Consider the following 19948-nt stretch of genomic DNA (forward strand, 5'->3'; position numbering starts at 1 on the left):
AGTCAAGGGCACTTGAGATTGCAATTTTGCCATAGTTGCTAGTATGAGACTAGGATACCAATATAGAGTTGTTGAAATTTTCAATAGTAAAATAATGTTTCAATAGTAAATCCACTAAGCACCAACGCAGTTTGAAAAAAAAAAAACACCTATTTTTGCTGAATTAAGTTGTAACTTATATCACCAATGTATTAATATGAAAAACAAACCCACAGTCATCAATATCATATACATCGGAAGATGTGCACTTGCCTACTAAATCTTCTCCACCATTCTCAAGTCCATCTGAAACTGATTTAGAGTTACCTAATCACCTTCTTTAAATGTCTTTCTTTGTAGTGGTTTTGCCCTGTCCGGCTGAGCCTTGAAGTACCCGTTACTTCTGCATGTCTATTAGGTTCTCCCCCATAGGAAAACATTGAATCAATTATTTCCTATAGGGATTTTCCATAGAAACATTGATTCAATTACTTCCTATGGGAATTTGCTTGATGATGGATGTCCTCATGCAAATTGTGAGGATGTCCAGCGTCATTTCACAGAGTCAATCTCTGTGAAACTACAGGAAGTGCCTCTAGTGGTTGTCTGGTAGACAGTCACTAGAGGCAGTCTTAACACTGCAATCTAAACATTGCAGTTTCTTTAAAGGTGCAACTTTTTATATTACAGGACTAAGGGGGCAGGACTCTACAGGACTCTGCACCCAGGCCACTTCAATGAGATGAAGTGATCTGGGTGCCTATAGTGTCCCTTTAAAAATAAAATATTAAGTTAAACTAGAGTCAGTTCCTGTTTTGTTTTACTCAGCTAAATATGAGTATTTAAAAAAAAAAATGGTACAATATATACCGCATTTAATTATAAAAAAAATCAAGGACAAAAAGAAAACTTTTCAAAACCACCTCCTTGCATTAGGCATTATTTGGTGAACTTGAAATAAAACTAATATAACTAATAAAACTAATAGAATATAAAAGAAAATATAATCAAAAAGTATATGTTCTTCATCAAGGTTAAAATGCATATAATTGCCACATTTCATCTCTGTGGTAGCTTATTATAGATTAAATTGATGACAGCAATACAGACTCGGAAGCCTTGAACTATTTAAAATAATGAAAGACATTGAAATGCCCAATTGTGAGGGATCACATGTGGTATTCTTTATATAACAAACAGTTTGCTAATGTGCTAAAATAAAGCCTCTTGCATGTACTTCAACTAAATCTATACAAATAAATTTATAAAAATTCAATTTTTGCTGAATTTTTTTTAATAATCACTTTTTCAACAATAGTCAGTTTTTAGTCTTTGCAATGCAATATGTAGTATAATGAGTACATATTTAAAGAAACATGATAGCGCTATCAATACAAATGTGTATTCTTAAAAGTTCCATAGTAACTGTTTCGGTTTGACCGGCACCCATCTGCAGGTTCCTTTAAACTATGGGTGTTTGTGAGAAATTTCAAATTTGATTACTATATTTTTATCTAGTATGCTATTTGTTTTGTTTTTTTTTTTACATGGGGAATACTTGTTTACTTGCTTGATCTCCTAATCACAGTCCATTGGATTTCAAGCAGGAGATAAAAGTTTTTAAATAAATACATAAATAAAATTGATGCCAACATCTTGACCTAGACTCCTTTATTTGTTGATGGCTGTAACCAGTCCATGTACCTAAATTATTTTTCAAAGACCTCAATTCAAATTGTTCATAGTATGTGTGGTTGTCAGGATACTAGTTGATCCAGCACGCAGATCTGTATCACACCTAGGAGTAAAGGTAACGTCTTACCGGGCCTTAAAATGGCCGGACTTGACGTACCAGAGAATAGTCAGAATACTTGCCGAGGTTGGGGTCACAGAATAAGACACAATGATGAGGGAAAACCAAAAGTCAATGATACCAGAATACAGTCAAAACAAAGCCAAAGTCAATAACCAGAAATAAATGTTCAGGAACACACTCTCGTATAACATACAAAGGGAAACCACGACAGGGCAATGAGGAAAAGTAAAAAGTAGTTTAAGTTTGCTTTAGATCCGATTGGCCGCACCCGGCCTTTGACCCCAGAACATGCGTGTGTGTCATTTGCGTGATGTCACATGCACGTTGACATCGTCAATACCGTGTGTAAACGTGGGGTTACAAATTAGTATGGAATTTCAGCGGCCAGCTGTCAGGGTACCTGAGGCCTCTACCTCCGAGAGAGGTAGAGACTTAGTCGTTCATCCATCCGGACGGCCTGATTTCCCTCTTTCTCGCGGTCCATCCGGTCATGCAAAGCCGGCCGCGAGGGAGTGACTCCCTTTTATAGCATGACGCCCGGAAGTTGACGTCAGGAACCCGGAACGACCTGTCACTCAATTGGTTCAGGACCAATCAGGACTCGTCGGAGGTGTGTCTACTTATCTGAACAGGGCATTTAACAGTGCTTCTTTCATTAGCTCATTGCCCTGTCGTGGTTCTAGCTTGTTCTAGTCACTCAGTGCTCGTGTTTTCTAGTTATCCCTTTTGGTTTTGACCCAGCTTGTTTGCTCTTCTCTGCTTATCTCTGTTACCCTTGATTCGGCTTGTCTACCGCTTACCTGTCTTCTGTTACCCTCGACCTCGGCTTGTCTTTGACCATTCTCTACTGTACTACTTACGTTAGTCCGGCCATTCTAAGGTCCGGTATACGTATCTGGCTACTGTTTGTACTCTGCGTGTTGGATCCCTGTCCTGATCCTGACACCAGCGTCTTTCAACATGCTGGAGGAGTCAGATACACCGGCACAGGGCTGCTGATTAGTATCTTCATTAAAGCCAGGAAGGTAGTAACCATTACAGACACCACGAGGTAAGGATGAACATGTGACAGTGGCATAATACTGAACCTCACATATGTTTCACAGATATAACTAAATCAAGGAACATGGGTGGGTTGGATTATCAGGACATACAGCAATACTATATGGCTAATATGTTGACTAGGATAAAGGAATGGTCGACAAGAATGCTCTAAAGTTATGGAAGACCCTTGAAATAAGTTTTCTATCTGTATCCTTGCACACACTACCCTGGAAAGAAATTAATATTTAATTACATTGTGCTCACTGGCACCCTACAACCTATCCCACACTGACCATATGGCATAAATAACGAACCAGTAACAATATCTAGATCCCAAGTTCCCCACTCCTCCCCATGTCAGATATCCCTCAGCTACCAAAAGAGACGAGAGAATGGATTTCTTCTATAATCCCGGAAACAAAGAAATTGCTTCTCAAAGATATTTTTAAAGGTTATTAGACGTAACACACATACTGCCTAGCTAGCAACCAACCTTTGCTGACAAGTTTAAATACCACCAACACTTCTGACAATCTCTGCACCTCACTTGTTCCTACCCTAGAGGTATTTTGAACTTTTAACATGTGTACACAATTGTGCATCCCCCATGCACTCTTACATGTATAAAATCTTAGGAACAGTGAAATGGAATTCCTTACCTTCCTACACTAAAAAGTGGGAAGAACTCAACATCCGATTATCCTAATTATGAATATTGTCATTCATCAGTGAAAATAAGAGTTACGAACTCGCAGTCAGACTGCCATCCCTCTTACATACAAAATTGAGTGCACTTTAGGATTATTGGGAATGCACAGTAAACAAAAAAAGGTTAAAAACAAAGAAAAAAGGTTTATTACAAATAAATTACTATATTTTACCGGATCCACATTTTCTTTTCTTATGCATTTTTTTTCATTGATAATACTTCGATTTGATCAAGTCAATAGGATATAAAACCTTTGAAGTTGTTACAAAAATGTCATGCATACCTATGAGATGCCAAAAGGTATTATCATAGAAAGATTACCACAACTAAAAAAAATTCTCATATCACAATGTAAACAATAAGGGTTCCAACATTCCCTCTTTCCCTCCTATCCCCTCCTTTCCTGTTCCTCTTTCTCCTTGTACTAATTTCATAAACACATTTTTCTTTAGCCTCCCCCATAAAAGGTTCATTGTTATATATAAACTAAGCAATAATACTGTAATTATATTATTATTGTTGTCCTTATTTTTGTTTATTTTATCTATATATATATATATATAGATAAAATAAACAAAAATAAGGACAAATAAGGACAACAATAATAATGTGTATATATATAGATATATATATATATATATATATATATATATATTGTGCTCTGAATTTAATATGTAATGGATAATGTCAGCAATAAAAGTTGGTTGTGGTGTGCCGAAACCAACGACCGAGTGGGCCTGTAAATAAAAGAGGGCCCACCAAGGAGAATTGTATGTACTAAGGGTGCCGGTGGGTGGGGAACACTTGAACTTGAAGGTCAGAGGTGAGTAGGGGCTGGGTGTTTAAGTAGGGGACTTACTCCTCCCACAAATTCAGGCCTAATGGCCTTTCTACTTGTGCTCGGAATTTAATATGTAATGGATAATGTCAGAGATAAAAGTTGGTTGTGGTGTGCCAAAACCAACGTCCGAGAGGGCCTGTAAATAAAAGAGGGCAAAGAGAAGTTCGAAAAAAAACCCACTTTATTGCATTTGATTACATAACTAAATTCCTGAAGGCTTGGCGAAGTTCTCTTTCTGGTCGTGGTATATATAAATATCCCTTGTAATAATGATAATATAATGCATATATTGAAATAAAATATAAAACTTTTCACTTACTTCACCAAACTCTGCAAGACGGTTTATTTGTGCCACACCACATACAGAGAGATATAATAATTGAGGTGTATACACCATTTTCAACGCATATATTAGTATGTAAATAATATCCTTTCATTTGTAACTCGATAAAATAGCATGTATAGCAAAGGATTTCATGAAATATTATTGTGTAACAACCCTCATCTAATACTATGCACCAATGTATACCAATAAACTTTAAAAATAAATACATTGATGCACTACGAATAGGATATGTCTCAATGTTTACCAGTTTTGAGAGGTAATTGTATCCATCCCTACTGTTTCAACATTTTTGAACTTTATTCATTAGCGTATTATGATTTATGTTTAAAGATACCTGTGTATGTTTAGGGCTTTTAAAAATATCTCAAATTTTCAAATGATGTGATACTTTTACAAAATGTATGGTTGCCTCAGAAGTTTATCTAGCATGTGCCGTGTTTTACAGTAACAATTGGGTCAGTTTGATTTATTTTCTAGATATTTGAGTTTAATCAGCACTATCACAGAATTACATAAATGATACTGCAAAATGTTCCCTTAAGTAAACATGGGCTTTTAATGACTATTCAATGTCTATGTCATTCTAAGTAATTTAATGCTTGCTTTATGTCTGAACCATATTGCTGTGCTTTAATCCACTTATGTATTGTTTATCTTTGTAGGAATAGCTAGGGGTGGCTTTAGAGCTTAAAGTCTTTTATGTGTGTATCTTTAATACCAGATCCCTTTAGGCAGCAGGATAGTAGTTCTTATATTTTTTTCTTATTTTATATTTGCTAATAATAGCAGCAGCTGGTTTATGTCACATGGAAAAGTGTTAGAATTTGAACTTTGCTGGTCTACTAGGAAGGAAGATTCCTGGAATCCAGGTAAATAAAAAGCTTCTTAAGTAAAAAAAAAAAAAAAACTGAAAAAAAAAACTCTGTTGGAGCTCAAACAGAGTTTCTTTTCATAGTGCCCACTAGGGCATATTACACAAAAGGGTTGGAGTAGCTCAGGATTGGACATGAGAGATAAAGAATCACAGGTGTTAAAGGGTAGAGATTGGGAACAAGACTTAGATGTGACTTTGAAGGTGGGATCCAAAACATTTTTTTCTAATACAACAGCAGACCTTGTAACCTAGCAATGCCTAATTAGTTATTTTGTATTGTTCATTTTGTATTGTTCACGCGCTTCACTTTGAAACAAATCATCACTCTTCTTGTAATTGGGCTTTTAGCTCCCACAATTAAAATATTAGGGTGCATAGTCTTTTCCATTCAATGCATCCGTGTAGTGATCTACTAGAAGAGTTGTTAGGAGAACTGCATAGGTTAGGAGGTTTTAGTAGGTAGCCATTATTCAGTTTACACATACAGCATAGATTATTAGTTTGCAACCACACCATCATTTGCCATGTGCACGCTATACAAATAAAATATATAAACATTAAATATGTTTTTCAACCTACCCACTATTTATATAAATAATTTTTGTATTCGAAAGGGTAGAGGAGAACTTCTCTGAATGGTTATGAACACAGAACAAATGTAATCCAATAAATTTATAATTATTCTGTTTGTCTTGCTATTTTCAAATCAAATCGTTTGTCAATGTCTTCCCACTGAAAGGGTCTAAAAATAGACCTAAAGAATATGTAGAGCTTCAAATGTAAAATATAATCTATACCCAATCAAAACCTATGGAATTACAGTAAAAAAAAATATTATTTTAATGAAGCATGACCTTTAAATTATGAAATTCCTCTCTCCAATTCAGGTCTTGTCTTGCTGTGATTGATGAAATATACTTTATATCTAACTTTCTTAGATATATCTTATATCTAACTATCTATACTTTATCTATAACTGAAAAGTATAAATGTGTCCATTTGGACATTTTCATAAATTAGATTCAATATTTGCTTGCCTCTACTACTATGAAGCCAGAATAACTTTCTGTACCATTTTTTCTCAAAGTTTACCTAGAATTTCTAAAAAGACGAGATACGCAAGGTTAGATTTTTTCTTTAAAAAAAAAAAAAAAGTTGAAAGTTAGGGTATAAATCATTTAACAATGTGAAACTGGAGATAAAGACAAAATGTAGGATATGAATGCATAAGAAAATAATTTCCTGGTCCCTAAATAATGTCTTTGCTTCCATCTGTTATCCAGCTCGTGGTTAATAAAAACATTTAGGAGCATGTTCTACCAAGCAGATGTAAATTATTAGCATATATAAAAATGATCACCATTTCAAGAAAGAGAAAAACTGGACTGTTTGTCTAACACTTTGATCGGCCTTTTCAGACAGAGTAATGTCAGACAGGTTAATTATAGTCAATTTCTCCTGTTTGGTATACTTTATTCCTTTGAAGATCTGTCTTAGACATATTTTGCTTTACTGTTAGAAATTTTCTGATTCTGCCTTCCTTTTTCTATACTTAATTGAATGAATAATACAGAGATAAACACATATAAACACACTGACACATGCACACACCAGGACACACGCACACACCTTAACACATACACACATCTTGACACACAGATACACACACTGGCACATAAATACACAGATACACACACTGACACATACACACACTCAGATACATACTGACACACACACACATGCATACACACATACTGCCACACACAGACGGCCACACATATACACACACTGCCACACATACACAGAGATCCACACTGGCATATACACATACAGATACACACACACTGGCACATCAACACACATATACACACACAGATACATATATACACACATTGGCATAGATACATACAGATACACACACTGGCACATCAACACACATAAATACACACACAGTCACGCAGATACACATAGATATACACACTGGCACATCCACAAACACAGATAAACAGACTGACACACATTGGCACACACAGAAACACACACTGAGACACAGATACACACATTGGCACATCCACAGAGATACACACACTGACAAGCATATACACACATTGACACACATACACAGATAGACATACTGACACACAGATACACACACTGGCACATAGGTACGCACACTGGCAAATACACATACAAATATATACACACACTGACATGCAAAAATACACACACACAATCTGACATAGACACATACATGTTGTAATTTTAATATTTGCAGCCATCATCCTGTCCAGGAGAGTGGCTTGCTTGGGGTCCTGGTGATGCTGACTGAGGCTGATGGGAGTGTGACGAGCTATATTTACCATGATGGGACCGCTCTGTATATTGTGGTTTCAGCATATTAGAAACTGCTAACTTACTTGTGGTGATAAAGACTGGTTATACACAAGTGATAGTAGACACTGAGATATGACTCCAGTTGGCATTATGCCAACCCTAGAGGCTGATTAAACAAAGCTTTCAGGCTGCACACATATTTTTCCTGAATCTTCCTAAGGTACCTCACAGATAAAGGTGGCAAACCTCCATCCAGAGTACAATAAGAGCAAAGATTCAGGGCACTCAGTGGTTAATTGGGCACTCAGTGGTTAATTGGATACAGGCTTTATTAAATACAGACATCTTTGCTATATTGAATTCTAAAGGATGTTGACATTTGATAATTGCTGGTCACCTCAGCATTGAGGCAGCCTAGCAACAGATATTGAATGGTTCCCAGGCTGTTTGCACTTCCCTGGGCTGTCATTTAAGGCAACTGATGTAAAGGTTGGGGCTAGTCTATTAAACATTTAATTGTTAGGGTTGGTTAGGTTTAGCAAGATTTAGGCTTAGCTATGACTAGAGTTAGGGTTAGCTATGTTTGGTGTGAGCGAATTTTAGGTTTAGTTAGGGTTAGCTAGGTTTAGGGTTAACTTTGGGTTACCTAAAGTTAGGGTTTGATAGGGTTAGCTAGAATGTGAGTTAGAAAGTGGTACACTTAGGGTTAAATAGTGTTTAGCTAAAGTTTACACAAGATAGGGTTAAAAACAACATCAGCAATTTTGATGCTGGTCAGTATGATGACACATGTTCAAATGTCACTTTAATCAACAGTGTTAGGAAGCAAACAAAGATACATGTCAAAATTAGGCCATGTCTCTAATTTGTTCAAATAAGTTCTCCCACAACTGGCAAAGGTATATATGTAAGGAACTGCTGTACTTGAAAGACGCAGCAGTTTACAAATCTAGTCATCATGGGCGTAGGAACTGGGGGGCGGTGGTGACGCATCCCCCCCAGCAAATCATGCAGGGGGGACAGGTTATGGGGAAATCCCCCCTGGTTCCCCTGGCCCCCCTCATGCTGCAGCCGCCCGAGCGCTCTGCAGAGAGCCTCAGGCGGCTGCAGCTTTGCCTGGGCTGGTGCGTCCATGAGGGTGCACCCCCGGGCGCAGCATGAGGAGAGGGGCTGACAGGAGGGAAGCGCTCAGCGCTCACTCCTGTCACTCCCTCACTGTAGCGTGGCCGAGCCCTGTATGGTCCGCGGGTACAGGGAGCATCTGTCTCCTGTACCCGGCCGGACTAACAGGAAGTGCACACTGAGTGTGCACTTCCTTTTAGTCTGGCCGGGTACAGGAAACAAAAGCTCCCTGTACCCGCGGACCATACAGAGCTCGGCCACGCTACAACATAGGTAGGGGAGGGGGGAGGAAGAGAATGACAAGGGAGGGAGGGGGGAGGAAGAGAATGACATGGGAGGGAGGGGGAGAAAAAAGAGAGTGACGAGGGAGGGGGAGAAAAAAGAGAGTGACGAGGGAGGAGGAGAAAAAAGAGAGTGGCAAGGGAGGGAGGGGGAGAAAAAAGAGAGTGGCAAGGGAGGGAGGGGGAGAAAGAGTGACAAGGGAGGGAGGGGGAGAAAGAGTGACAAGGGAGGGAGTGGGAGAAAGAGTGACAAGGGAGGGAGGGGGAGAAAGAGTGACAAGGCAGGGAGGGAGGGGGAGAAAAAGTGACAAGGGAGGGAGGGAGGGGAGAAAGAGTGACGAGGGAGGGAGGGGGAGAAAGAGTGACGAGGGAGGGAGGGGGAGAAAGAGTGAAGAGGGAGGGAGGGGGAGAAAGAGAGTGACAAGGGAGGGAGGGAGGGGGAGAAAGAGAGTGACAAGGGAGGGAGGGAGGGGGAGAAAGAGAGTGACAAGGGAGGGAGGGAGGGCGGGGGAGAAAGAGAGTGACAAGGGGGGAACGGAGGGGGAGAAAGAGAGCGACAAGGGAGGGGGAGTAAGAAAGTGACAAGGGAGGGAGGGAGGGGGAGAAAGAGTGACAAGGGAGGGGGAGAAAGAGAAAGAGTGACAAGGGAGGGAGGGGGAGAAAGAAAGTGACAAGGGAGGGAGGGAGAGAGATTGACATCCATCTCTCACACACACACACACACACAATCATGCAACCCTTACACACACAGAAACACACAATGCATTCCTTTCACACACTCAATGCACCCCGTGCACACACACACACACACACACGATCACACAATCATGCAACCCTTACACACACAGAAACACACAATGCATTCCTTACACACACTCAATGCACCCCGTACACACACTCAATGCACCCCTTACAGACGCACACACTGCATCCCGTAAATACACAAAAACACACCTTGCAGCCCTTACACATACAAACACAGATTCACACAATGCATTCCTTACACACATATCAGGACATCCCCTACACACTCCACCCCCTGTGAACAAACTCATTGGTGGAACATGAAGGTGGCCCTGGGTCCCAGACCTTGAGCTGTGTAAAGGGCCCCCACAAAATGGAGCTGCTTCCCGTTCTCCCAGAACATTGATTTTTGTGACCACAGTTACAAACAGCCTCCAGAGAGCCTGTTCTACACCAGACCAGTGGAGCCAGACTGCAGCTAGAGCCCATCATCATCCTCATCTGGTTGTAAGTAGGCAATCTAGCATATTATTCATGGCACTAATCTCTAATTTACCTCACATTAAAGAAACACTATAGTCCCCAGAACCACTGCAGCTTAATGTAGTGGTTCTGGTGTCTATAGCCTGTCCCTGCATGCCTTTAATGTAAACACGGCGGCACTCCAGCACTGGCATTAGTTAACATGGCAGAAAAATAATTGGAAAGGGTTAGGGGGGCTACTAATATGGATGGGAGGAGGGGGGAGGTAGAAAAATTATTGGAAGGGGTTAGGGGAGTACTAATATGAATGGAAGAGGTAGGGTGGGTTCTAATATGCATGGAAGGGGTTAGGGGGTACTAATATGCATGGAAGGGGCTAGGGGGGTACTAATATGCATGGAAGGGGTAGGGGGTTAATATTCGTCGAAGGGGTAGGTGGGGTTCTTTTGTGCATGGAAGGGGTAGGGGTGGTTCTAATATTCATGGGAAGGGTAGGGGTGGTTCTAATCAGGAGGATCCCGGCGCTGTATCCGCGTAAGTAAAACCCCTTCCCTGTAGTGACCCTTTAATGTTATTATTTAATCATTTATATAGCGACTGCAAATTCCGTAGCGCTGTACAATGGGATAAACAACTCCTAGTTTACGGAATAAGAATATACCCGGCGAGTAAAAATGCTATCCCCCCCAGATTTTTTTGGGTTCCTACGCCTATGCTAGTCATCACCATTACATTTCAAAATCTTTGTGGAAAAAAAAATAAAAACAACATTTCCCTCTAAATTCAGTAGAAAATGGTGATAAAATGACCAAGTGAAAAGCCAGCAAATTATTCATGTTAAATAGCCCAAGTTTTACAAACGATATGTCATGATGGGGATAAAGTGCAGTTGGCAGGCTACTATCTTGTCCTAAAAAGAGACATGAGTCCAGTAAATTAATCAGTGAAAATTGGAAAATCAAAAACTGAAATTGTCCTATCTAAAGTTTAACCCTAACAGTCATATCCTCAATATATGAGTTGGACTAATAAGTAAATGTATTTTGAGTTACTTTTTTTTAGTTGCACCAATTGTGTAGAAATTATTATAAGCAAAGCAAAACTTTGAAAAAAGCTTTATCTTTTTTTGTTCATTTATTTTAGTTGTTATTTATATGTAATGTTGTTCTGTACATATTTAAAAATAGATATGTATAGCACACATACACACACATACACACACACACACAAATATATATATTGTTAATGGAAAATGAAGAGATGAGAGTATTCATTGAATTTTCAAAAAAATGCAATATATTTTAGCAAGTGTTGGCAATAGACATTTTAACCCACAGGTCTTTATCAAGATGTGTCTTGATAAAGACCTGCAGGTCGAAATGTTCATTGCCATCACTTGCTAAAATATATTGGAATATTGGATTTTTATTTTTTTTTAATCCAAGGAGTGCTCTCATCCCTTAATTTTCTGTTTTATAAAATGCTGTGTAGCACCGTGGTCATTTGGATACATGTATTTTTTAAGGTAGAGTGCAAGATTTTACATTTTTGACTATATGTACAGTTATAAATACAGTCTCGGAACTAATGTAGAAAGGGCCCAAGTGCAAGAAAATATATGTGTGCATGTATGGGTGTTTGTATGTACTGTTGCCATTGGAATGCAAGATGTACTTGTCTGTAGCGTTTGCGTTTGAATGCAGTGGTGTGTTTGTATGTAGTGTTGGCTTTTTAAATGAAAGTGTGCTTTTGTGTGTAGTGTTGGTGTTTGGATGAAGGGGTGTGTGTATCTAATTTTAGTGTTTTAATACAGGGATGTGTTTGTGTGTAATGTTTATGTTTGATTGCAGGGGATGTTTGGATGTAATATTTGTGTAAGATTGCAGGAGTATATTAGCATGTTGTCAAATGCGGATGAACATTTGTGTGTATCGGTGTTTAAATTAAGGGGTATGTTTGTGTATAATTTTGGAGTTTGAATGCAGAGGTGTGTTTATATGTAATATTTGTGTAAGATTGCAGGAGTATATTAGCATGTTGTGTTGGTGTTTGATTGCACATGTACACATACAGTGCCACATACATACATACTTACACAGATATACATACACATTAACAGATATAGATAGACACATATAAATATACTGACATACACACAAAATCAATAAACACTATGACACATAGATACACAAACTCACCGATGCATACACTCACACTGACACATGCATACAATGACACACACATACATAAAGATGCACACCCTGACACACAGATACACACACAAAGGGACACAGATACAAACACTGACATACAGATGCGCACACACACACTGACACATGCAAATGCCCTAAAACACAGATACACACTTTGACATATACACACCTTGAAACACAGATGCACACACACACTGACACACACACCCACACACCTTGACACAGATACAGGCTCTGATACATATACACACCTTGGCACGTACACACACAATCTGACATACATAGACACATACACTTTACTGTGTTGATTCCCTTTATGTATTTAAATGTTTCTATCATATCCCCCCTGTCTCGTCTTTCCTCCAAGCTATACATGTTAAGGTCCTTTAACCTTTCCTGGTAAGTTTTATCCTGCAATCCATGAACCAGTTTAGTAGCCCTTCTTTGAACTCTCTCTAAGGTATCAATATCCTTCTGAAGATATGGTCTTCAGTACTGTGTACAGTACTCCAAGTGAGGTCTCACCAGTGTTCTGTACAATGGCATGAGCACTTCCCTCTTTCTACTGCTAATACCTCTCCCTATACAACCAAGCATTCTGCTAGCATTTCCTGCTGCTCTATTACATTGTCTGCCTACCTTTAAGTCATCAGAAGTAATCACCCCTAAATCCCTTTCCTCAGATGTTGAGGTTAGGACTCTATCAAATATTCTGTACTCTGCCCTTGGGTTTTTACGTCCAAGATGCATTATCTTGCACTTATCCACATTAAATGTCAGTTGCCACAACTCTGACCATTTTTTTAGTTTACCTAAATCATTTGCCATTTGGCTTATCCCTCCTGGAACATCAACCCTTTTACATATCTTGGAGACCTTCTGCAATATCACTAATAAAAATATTAAAGAGAATGGGTCCAAATACAGATCCCTGAGGTACCCCACTGGTGACAAGCCCAAGCTACTTGGTGGATCTGGTGGAGCTGGTTCGGTAGGTGTGCAGGCGAAGGTGAGTGGCCCCAGATCGATTCCCAAGAGGTCCGCCACCATGTGTTTGTGCATGCGAACGCTGACCACTCAGTTGACTGCTTAGAATGCTAGCATGTTTGGGGTTTAGAGGTGTTAAGAGGGTCAACGAGGTTAATTGGCACCACACTCTCTCTTTGGGTGGTCGAGCGTTCGGTAATTCTATGGTAAACGGCAATATAAGGCAGACTGAATTTAATGTGAATGGATAGGTGAACAAAACGTATAAACTTTAAAATTCAGGGACAGAGGGTCTGTCACATAGGTCAAAAACAGATGTGCGGGGCAAACGGACGGATGTGGTGTTGCACTCTCTCCCAGGTTCATGGTTGTGCCCAGTTACCATTATTTCACGGTATCAGGCGTTGCGACCAGCAGGTGAGGATGCCTTTTTCTTACATGAGGATGGTTTGGTGCTGTCGCGCTTCCAGTTTGCCAGGGTTTTTCTCTTGGGGCTTCAGGGGTTGGGTCTGAGGCTGGAACAATTCGGTAGGCATTCATTTCGGATTGGGGCAGCTACGGAGGCCACGCGTCTTGGGCTTGATGATGAGCTGGTGAAGAAAATAGGGAGGTGGGAATCGGTTCGGTTTCGTTCCTATGTGCGGCTAGGGATGCTGGAGTGAGTGAAGTGGGGTTTTGGGGATTCTCCGCTGGTGCCCCTATGCTGATGGTTTTGTTTTGTTTCCACAGGTCGAGTTGCGTGGATCATGGGACATTCGTTCGTGTTCTGGGCAAAGAGGATGGCTGCAGCTCGTTTACAGGGACCGCAGCTGGGCTTTCCGATGGACCAGATCACGATTCAGTGGTTCGGTTACAGGGGAGCTAGTTGGGGTGTTGTTATTGGGGCAATGTTTAGGCTAGTGGAAAGGGGAAAAGGGGAAGGCCTCCTGATTTCCTGCTGTTACATGCAGGGGGCAATGATTTGGGCCTGGTGTCCCAAAGACGCTTGATAAAATGGATGAAGCAGGACATTAACCGGACTTGGTCCCTGGGGTCCACCTCGCGGACGTGGGGTGGGATCTCTTGAATTTGGGGTTCCAAGAAGGATTGAGTAGGGCCTTGTTCCTTAGTGGTAGCAGAGCTCAGATGGCTTAAGGGATCAAGGTCTGAGCTTGTGGTGGGCTAGAGAGAGAAAAGTTAGGGGACAAACAGGATCTTTGCTAGTGTATAGAATAGGGCAGTTAGGCAGCTGGTGAAGAGTTTGGTTAAATGGTTCGCTATGAACTTCGGTAGGTTTCGAGCTCGGTGGTGGTCAGAACCTGGTGGGTGGTAGGGGTATCTGGGTATAACCCTATCATGGTTATTTAACAAAGTTTGGCACTTATATTATGTTTATGATGTTTGTTATTACTGTTGTTTATGTTATTTATATTTACTGAAATAATGGGTCATTGCCTTTTGTTCTGGGGACATATGATGTTACATGGTGGGATGGGGGCTGGGCAATGACTTTAATTTATTGTTATCAATATTAATAAAGCTGTGGACATATTGACCCATACATTAGTGTCAGTGTGTTTTGGGGGTAATGTGTAAATAGACAAAAAGACCACCCAGGTGCAGCAGTATATTGTAGGAAAAAAGATGAATTACTTCCCTTTAAATCTAGGCTGTAACAAAAGGATTCCTCAAATCCTCACAAACCAGTATACAAAACAAGATACACCTAGAAAAAACAAAAGCAGAGAACACTCATAGGGAAACACCATTAAGTAGAGATGTCCCTGCTAAAAATATTGCACTCACAGAATAAAGGAGTAATTCAAGCCCATCAGATTATCTTTGGATCTTGCAATGAAATTCCTCAAGGGTACATGCAGAGAAAAGAAGAACTGGACATAGTGTAAAATCTTAATGATGTAAAAAAATATGCTTTTAATTGAAAAACTTACAAACAGTAGGAAATAAAAATGCTCATCAAAAATCTGTGTCCCTCTCTCCAAGGTGGTGAATGGAAGGAGCAGGTCACAGAATTGCAGGTAGCTCTACGCGTTTCGTCTAAAGGTTAGACTTCATCAGGAGAAATAGTAAAATACAAGTGATACAATCAAATAGAAATACTTCAATAAAAGTCCAGATCTTCTATCTTCTTTTAAATGTCCCTCTTGCCCTCTTCCACGCCATGTCCGCCAATCCGTGTGTCTTACCACAGCTGTTCGGTATTCTCTAAAGTTCAAGTCCACATATGGACTTCCGTCCGGCCGCCGTGAAACGCACATGCGCTCCACCCATCAGGAAGAGACCTTCGTTTCGCGTCTCTATAAAAACGTCATCAGTCCGCGACTGGAACGCATATGCATATGCATTCCACCCCAGCCGCGGCACCAAAGAGGGATAGAAATAAAATAAAAATAAAAACGGAGAAAAACATATGTGTAAATATCTCAGTTAATAATATTTAAACGCATGTGCAGAGAGCCCAAAATGCTGATAAACCCAAAACTGGTTCAGCATACACAATGATTGAATGAATATACTAACATATTAAAATTTATATCAGTTATCCAAACAGGGTTGATTAACACAGAATAAAATAATGATCCACATAAAATAATAAAGGTGACTTATGATCATTAAGGGAGCGATATTGGAATACACAAACTATTAAATAAACTTGATGAATAATGAAAACTTAATAAATAATAAAAAAATAAAAATATATATAAATGAAAATAAATATAGAATAAAAATAAATGAATGAAAATAAAAAAAATAAAATAAATAAATAAATAAAATAAAATGAAAATAAAAATAAATAAAAATGAAAATAAATAAAAATAAAAATAAAAAATATATATAAAAAAAGATTATATATATATATATATGGCGACTATGCACTTGTCATGTGGTGCATTGAATAATGTTAACATTAAAACAGATTAGAAATTACAACACTCAAATCAGACAATGGCAACTTGATCCTTTTATTAAAGGGACACTCCAGTGCTAGGAAAACAAACCGTTTTCCTGGCACTGCAGGTACCCTCTCCCTCCCACCACCCATCCCATGTTGCTGAAGGGGTGAAAACCCCTTCAATGACTTACCTGAGACCCCCGCCGATGTCCCTCAACGGTGGTTTCGGGTCCGCCCATGCTCCTCCCCCGCTGATGTCATCTGGCGGGGGAGACCGATCGCGCATGTGCGGCCGCCGGTGGGGAATACCTAATGCGCATGCGAGGCAATGTCGCGCGCACGCATTAGACCTCTCCATAGGAAAGCATTGAAAATGCTTTCAATGCTTTCCTATGGGGAATTGAGCGACGCTGGAGGTCTTCACACACACTGTGCTAGAAACCAGGAAGTGCCCTCTAGTGGCTGTCTAGTAGACAGCCCCTAGAGGAGAAGTTAACCCTGCAATGTAATTATTGCAGTTTATGAAAACTGCAATATTTACAGCTGTAGGGTTAAGGGTAGTGGGAGTTGGCACCCAGACGACTCCAATGGGCAGAAGTGGTCTGGGTGCCTGGAGTGTCCCTTTAAGCTTTTACATCAGGTTTCTCAAATCTTTTCCATGCCTGCGTTTTATATGATAACGAATATGCCCCTCCCCTTCAGCATGAATGTCATTAAAATTATGCCCCCCCCCCGAAAACTTTCCTGAGGATGCCCATGCTCCTGCAGTTCTTTCAGTGGAGCTTTCAACAAAATGTATTCAGTTTAGCAATCAGCTCCTCTCCTAGAGATAACTTTTTTTGTTGTGTTCAATTATGTGATCTTCTCTTTCAAACATCTCCCAACAGTTTGACAGCAATGTAATTTATTATGGTGAATTTACACATAAATCGAATGCCTTCTCTTCTCTCCTTAAAATGAACTGTACTTTAAAAAGGGAAAGTTATTTTCTTTGTAGATGTTGCACTCCCTTATAACTTTCCTACCATTATTACCAAAAGTCTTTTGTGTGAGCTACGGTAATGAAAAATTTTTGTTTAGCTTATTTTCCAATCTTTCACATATTACATAGATCAAAGGTAGCAAATCTACCCACACACTTCCCTGCATTCCTATTTTTCAATGTTATTACCGGTAACATACTTACTTTAAAGTGGATAGTTTCAAGCCATTTAATTATACCACTTTAAAACACGAGGAGCTTATTTTTCAATTATATTGTTGGTTTCTGTATTAACACCCAGAATCACTTGCAATGCTAGACCACCTTGGAATAAAGTCTCTAATTGGCATTCACCTCACATTGCAAACCTTTTTTTATTTTTAATTGAGAACGCTTTCAGAATACAGTACCCATTAATCTTAGCATTTTGTATTATACAGTGATTATTGCCTTGCACGGTGCACAATAATTATTGTAGTTTGTAGTACATATATTACAAAGGTATTATAAGTATTATAAATTGCAATCCAGTGTTTATAACTATCGCCTTGAGGTTTTGTTTAGGAAAAATTAACAGTTACATTCAATACTTGGTGAATCTCTCCAGGTTTCCAACAAGTATTGTGCATGCAAGACACAGTATGTGTAGGTACATTTGTATTGTAAGCAGAGAGTATGAAAGAAAAGTAAAAGTAAAACCAGTAACAACAATCTTGTGACTTCCATGTGTAAAGGTCATAACGATATAGACATTTCTTTACATATGTGTGCATATTTAGGGCATTGATATATTTTGTGTGTCCCAAAATCAGGATGCCTCCCCTGATGACATCCATCAGCCCACCCCCCCAATAAGATATCCTAGGTAGCTTCTCAATTAGGAAACCTCTTCCTCTGGCACCTTCACCACTGTGTGTAAAAAGTTTAGCCAAAGGAACTATATACAGTGCCTTGAAAAAGATAAAACTTTTTATCTATTTTGTTACATTACAGCCTTAAGTTCAATGGTGTATTAATCTGAATTGTATGTGATGGATCAGGACACAATAGTCTAAGCTGGTGAAGTGAAATGAGAAAAATATATACATAAAACTATTTTTTAGAAATAGAAAACAGAAAATTGGCATGTGTGTATGTATTCACCCCCTTTGTTATGAAGCCCATAAAAAGCTCTGGTGCAACCAATTCAGAAGTCACATAATTAGTGAAAAGATGTCCACCTGTGTGCAATCTAAGTGTTACATGATCTGTCATTACATATACACACCTTTTTTGAAAGGACCCAGAGGCTGCAACACCTAAGCAAGAGGCACCACTAACCAAGCACTTCCATGAAGACCAAGGAACTCTACAAACAAGTGTTGTTGAGAAGTAAAAGTCAGGGTTAGGTTATAAAAAATATCCAAATCTTTGATCCCCAGGAGCACCATCAAATCTATCATAACCAAATGGAAAGAACATGGCACAACAGCAAACCTGCCAAGAGACGTCCGCACACCAAAACTCACGGACCGGGCAAGGAGGGCATTAATCAGAGAGGCAGCACAGAGACCTAAGGTAACCCTGGAGGAGCTGAAGAGTTCCACAGCAGAGACTGGAGTATCTGTACATGGGAGGACAATAATCCATACGCTCCATAGAGTTGGGCTTTATGTTTTTCAGCAAAAAACAAAAAGGCACATTTGAGTTTGCGAAAAGGTGTGTGGGAGACTCCCAAAATGTATGGACAAAGGTGCTCTGGTCTGATGAGACTAAAATTTAACTTTTCGGCCATCAAAGAAAACGCTTTGTCTGGTGCAAACCCAACACATCACATAACCCAAAGAACACCATCCCCACAGTGAAACATGGTGGTGGCAGCATCATGCTGTGGGGATGTTTTTCAGCAGCCGGGACTGGGAAACTGGTCAGAGTTGAGGGAAAGATGGATGGTGCTAAATACAGGGATATTCTTGAGCAAAGCCTGTACCACTCTGTGCATGATTTGAGGCTAGGATGGAGGTTCATCTTCCAGCAGGACAATGACCCCAAACACACTGCTAAAGCAACACTTGAGTGGTTTAAGGGGAAACAGATAAATGTGTTGGAATGGCCTAGTCAAAGCCCAGACCTCAATCCAATAGAAAATCTGTGGTCAGACTTAAAGATTGCTGTTCACAAGCACAAGCCATCCAACTTGAAGGAGCTGGAGCAGTTTTGCAAGGAGGAATGGGCAAAAATCCCAGTGGTAAAATGTGACAAGCTCATAGAGACTTATCCAAAGCGACTTGGAGCAGTGATTGCCGCAAAAGGTGGCTCTA

Source organism: Pelobates fuscus, chromosome 2 (genome assembly GCF_036172605.1).
Source record: "Pelobates fuscus isolate aPelFus1 chromosome 2, aPelFus1.pri, whole genome shotgun sequence".
NCBI lineage: Eukaryota > Metazoa > Chordata > Amphibia > Anura > Pelobatidae > Pelobates > Pelobates fuscus.